We start from the raw sequence: 5,369 nt of genomic DNA, 5'->3' as shown, positions 1-5,369 counted from the left end.
GTGAGTGTATTGGGACGTTTGTTGACCTCATCTGAGTGACTGGTACAACAAGTCCACCATGTGCCGGACCCCACCTGTGGGGACTGTGACCTCGCTCCCCCACACCCAGTGGCGTGTACTGGCCGCTGGGGCTGCCACCCAGGTCACGCTGGGCAGTTACCAGGCTTGGTAAACACAGTGCGGGATATTCATTGAAGCTTACGAGGTGAACACAACATGCACATAAGACCTCTCGGCCATAGCTGGTGGCTGAGGCGGTGTACTGCCTCTTGTGCTACTCTTCCCTACACCGCTTCCCTTCACCACTCCCACAATATTGACACTTTCTATAATGGCCATATTTCTATATTCCTGAGCCCGGTCTGGGACCAGGACCGATGTGTGATCCAACATGATCCAACAGGCTGTTGCTCGGAGCGGCCCGCAGGCATGTTTGTGCTCCCTCCCAGGTGCATGACTGTAGTCACCCCCAGGTGCATGATTGTAGTCACCCCAGGTGCATGATTGTAGTCACCCCCAGGTACATGATTGTAGTCACCCCAGGTGCATGATTGTAGTCACCCCAGGTGCATGATTGTAGTCACCCCAGGTGCATGATTGTAGTCACCCTCAGGTGCATGATTGTATTCCCCCAGGTACATGATTGTAGTCACCCCAGGTGCATGATTGTAGTCACCCCAGGTGCATGATTGTAGTCACCCTCAGGTGCATGATTGTAGTCTCCCCTAGGTGCATGATTGTATTCCCCTCAGGTGCGTGATTGTATTCCCCTCAGGTGCATGATTGTAGTCACCCTCAGGTGCATGATTGTAGTCTCCCCTAGGTGCATGATTGTATTCCCCTCAGGTGCATGATTGTATTCCCCTCAGGTGCATGATTGTAGTCACCCTCAGGTGCATGGTTGTAGTCACCCTCAGGTGCATGATTGTAGTCACCCTCAGGTGCATGATTGTAGTCACCCTCAGGTGCATGATTGTAGTCACCCTCAGGTGCATGATTGTAGTCACCCTCAGGTGCATGATTGTAGTCACCCTCAGGTGCATGATTGTAGTCTCCCCCAGGTGCATGATTGTAGTCTCCCCCAGGTGCATGATTGTAGTCACCCTCAGGTGCATGATTGTAGTCACCCTCAGGTGCATGATTGTATTCCCTCAGGTGCATGATTGTATTCCCTCAGGTGCATGATTGTAGTCACCCTCAGGTGCATGATTGTAGTCACCCTCAGGTGCATGATTGTATTCCCTCAGGTGCATGAATGTATTCCCCTCAGGTGAATGATTGTAGTCACCCTCAGGTGCATGATTGTAGTCACCCTCAGGTGCATGATTGTAGTCACCCTCAGGTGCATGATTGTAGTCACCCTCAGGTGCATGATTGTAGTCACCCTCAGGTGCATGATTGTAGTCTCCCCCAGGTGCATGATTGTAGTCTCCCCCAGGTGCATGATTGTAGTCTCCCCCAGGTGCATGATTGTAGTCTCCCCCAGGTGCATGATTGTAGTCTCCCCCAGGTGCATGATTGTAGTCTCCCCCAGGTGCATGATTGTAGTCTCCCCCAGGTGCATGATTGTAGTCTCCCCCCAGGTGCATGATTGTAGTCTCCCCAGGTGCATGATTGTAGTCCCCTCAGGTGCATGATTGTAGTCCCCTCAGGTGCATGATTGTAGTCCCCTCAGGTGCATGATTGTAGTCCCCTCAGGTGCATGATTGTATTCCCCTCAGGTGCATGATTGTATTCCCCTCAGGTGCATGATTGTATTCCCCTCAGGTACATGATTGTATTCCCTCAGGTGCATGATTGTATTCCCTCAGGTGCATGATTGTATTCCCCTCAGGTGCATGATTGTACTCCCCTCAGGTGCATGAATGTATTCCCCTCAGGTGAATGATTGTATTCCCCTCAGATGCATGATTGTAGTCACCCTCAGGTGCATGATTGTAGTCACCCTCAGGTGCATGATTGTAGTCACCCTCAGGTGCATGATTGTAGTCACCCTCAGGTGCATGATTGTAGTCACCCTCAGGTGCATGATTGTAGTCACCCTCAGGTGCATGATTGTAGTCACCCTCAGGTGCATGATTGTAGTCTCCCTCAGGTGTGTGATTGTATTCCCCTCAGGTGCATGATTGTAGTCACCCTCAGGTGCACGATTGTAGTCACCCTCAGGTGCACGATTGTAGTCACCCTCAGGTGCACGATTGCAGTCTCCCCCAGATGCGTGATTGTAGTCTCCCCAAGGTGCGTGAGTGTAGTCTCCCCCAGATGCGTGATTGTAGTCTCCCCCAGGTGTGTGATTGTAGTCACCCTCAGGTGCATGATTGTAGTCACCCTCAGGTGCACGATTGTAGTCTCCCTCAGGTGCACGATTGTAGTCTCCCCCAGATGCGTGATTGTAGTCTCCCCCAGATGTGTGATTGTAGTCTCCCCCAGGTGCGTGATTGTAGTCTCCCCCAGGTGTGTGATTGTAGTCTCCCCCAGGTGTGTGATTGTAGTCTCCCCCAGGTGTGTGATTGTAGTCTCCCCAGGTGTGTGATTGTAGTCTCCCCAGGTGCGTGATTGTAGTCTCCCCAGGTGCGTGATTGTAGTCTCCCCAGGTGTGTGATTGTAGTTTCCCCCAGATGCGTGATTGTAGTCTCCCCCAGATGCGTGATTGTAGTCTCCCCCAGGTGTGTGATTGTAGTCTCCCCCAGGTGTGTGATTGTAGTCTCCCCCAGGTGTGTGATTGTAGTCTCCCCCAGGTGTGTGATTGTAGTCTCCCCCAGATGCGTGATTGTAGTCTCCCCCAGATGCGTGATTGTAGTCTCCTCCAGATGCGTGATTGTAGTCTCCCCCAGGTGTGTGACTGTAGACTCCCCCAGGTGTGTGACTGTAGTCTCCCCAGGTGCGTGATTGTAGTCTCCCCCAGGTGTGTGATTGTAGTCTCCCCCAGGTGTGTGATTGTAGTCTCCCCCAGGTGTGTGATTGTAGTCTCCCCCAGGTGTGTGACTGTAGACTCCCCCAGGTGTGATTGTAGTCTCCCCAGGTGCGTGATTGTAGTCTCCCCAGGTGTGATTGTAGTCTCCCCCAGGTGTGTGATTGTAGTCTCCCCCAGGTGTGTGATTGTAGTCTCCCCAGGTGCGTGATTGTAGTCTCCCCAGGTGCATGATTGTAGTCTCCCCCAGGTGTGTGATTGTAGTTTCCCCCAGATGCATGATTGTAGTCTCCCCCAGGTGTGTGATTGTAGTCTCCCCCAGATGCGTGATTGTAGTCTCCCCCAGATGCGTGATTGTAGTCTCCCCCAGGTGTGTGATTGTAGTCTCCCCCAGATGCGTGATTGTAGTCTCCCCCAGATGCGTGATTGTAGTCTCCCCCAGGTGCGTGACTGTAGTCTCCCCCAGGTGCGTGACTGTAGTCTCCCCCAGGTGCGTGACTGTAGACTCCCCCAGGTGCGTGACTGTAGACTCCCCCAGGTGTGTGACTGTAGTCTCCCCAGGTGTGTGACTGTAGTCTCCCCAGGTGTGTGATTGTAGTCTCCCTCAGGTGTGTGATTGTAGTCTCCCCCAGGTGTGTGATTGTAGTCTCCCCCAGGTGTGTGATTGTAGTCTCCCCAGGTGCATGATTGTAGTCTCCCCAGGTGCGTGATTGTAGTCTCCCCAGGTGCGTGATTGTAGTCTCCCCAGGTGTGTGACTGTAGTCTCCCCCAGGTGCGTGATTGTAGTCTCCCCCAGGTGTGTGATTGTAGTCTCCCCCAGATGCATCATTGTAGTCTCCCCCAGATGCATGATTGTAGTCTCCCCCAGATGCATGATTGTAGTCTCCCCCAGATGCATGATTGTAGTCTCCCCCAGATGCATGATTGTAGTATCCCCCAGGTGTGTGACTGTACTCACCTAATTGTGCTTGCGGGGGTTGAGCTTTGGCTCTTTGGTCCCGCCTCTCAACTGTTAATCAACTGGTTTACAGGTTCCTGAGCCTACTGGGCTCTGTCATATCTACATTTGAAACTGTGTATGGAGTCAGCCTCCACAACATCACTTCCTAGTGCATTCCATTTATTAACTACTCTGACACTAAAAAAATTCTTTCTAACGTCTCTGTGGCTCATCTGGGTACTAAGTTTCCACCTGTGTCCCCTTGTTCGTGTCCCACCCGTGCTGAAGAGTTTGTCTTTGTCCACCCTGTCAATTCCCCTGAGAATTTTGTAGGTGGTTATCATGTCTCCCCTTACTCTTCTGTTTTCCAGGGATGTGAGGTTCAGCTCCTTCAGCCTTTCCTCGTAGCTCAATCCTCTCAGTTCCGGGACGAGCTTGGTGGCATACCGTTGAATCTTCTCTAACTTTGTCTTGTGTTTAACTAGGTATGGACTCCAGGCTGGAGCTGCATACTCCAGGATTGGTCTTACTTATGTGGTATACAGGGTTCTGAAAGATTCCTTACACAAGTTTCTGAAGGTAGTTCTTATGTTGGCCAGTCTAGCATATGCCGCTGATGATATTCTTTTGATGTGGGCCTCTGGGGACAGGTTCGGTGTGATATCAACCCCCAGATCCTTCTCTCTATTTGACTCTTGCAGGATTTCCCCTCCCAGATGATACCTTGTGTTCAGCCTCCTGCTCCCTTCGCCTAATTTCATCACCTTACACTTTCCTGAGTTGAACTTTAGCAGCCATTTTCTAGACCATTCCTCCAGTTTATCCAGGTCATCCTGTAGTCTCCCCCGGATGCATGATTGTAGTCTCCCCCGGATGCATGATTGTAGTCTCCCCCAGATGCATGATTGTAGTCTCCCCCAGGTGTGTGATTGTAGTCTCCCCCAGGTGTGTGATTGTAGTCTCCCCCAGGTGTGTGATTGTAGTCTCCCCCTGGTGTGTGATTGTAGTCTCCCCCAGGTGTGTGATTGTAGTCTCCCCCAGGTGTGTGATTGTAGTCTCCCCCAGGTGTGTGATTGTATTCTCCCCAGGTGCATAAACGTATTCTCCCCAGGTGCATAAACGTATTCTCCCCAGGTGCATAAACGTATTCTCCCCAGGTGCATAAACGTATTCTCCCCAGGTGCATAAACGTATTCTCCCCAGGTGCATAAACGTATTCTCCCCAGGTGCATAAACGTATTCTCCCCAGGTGCATAAACGTATTCTCCCCAGGTGCATAAACGTATTCTCCCCAGGTGCATAAACGTATTCTCCCCAGGTGCATAAACGTATTCTCCCCAGGTGCATAAACGTATTCTCCCCAGGTGCATAAACGTATTCTCCCCAGGTGCATAAACGTATTCTCCCCAGGTGCATAAACGTATTCTCCCCAGGTGCATAAACGTATTCTCCCCAGGTGCATAAACGTATTCTCCCCTGGTGCATAAACGTATTCTCCCCTGGTGCATAAACGTATTC

At 51.4% G+C, this 5,369-nt stretch overlaps 1 protein-coding gene across 1 annotated transcript in view; it reads left to right on the top strand.

The window, feature by feature from the left end:
* The window catches only part of LOC123771149 (uncharacterized), an 88,723-nt gene that overhangs the window by 811 nt on the left and 82,543 nt on the right, over positions 1 to 5,369 (top strand). The window lies entirely within an intron of this gene.

The sequence above is a fragment of the Procambarus clarkii genome, chromosome 65, assembly GCF_040958095.1.
Source record: "Procambarus clarkii isolate CNS0578487 chromosome 65, FALCON_Pclarkii_2.0, whole genome shotgun sequence".
Classification (NCBI taxonomy): domain Eukaryota; kingdom Metazoa; phylum Arthropoda; class Malacostraca; order Decapoda; family Cambaridae; genus Procambarus; species Procambarus clarkii.
The sequence above is the reverse complement of the archived record's forward strand: the minus strand, read 5'-3'. Positions and strand labels throughout refer to the sequence as shown.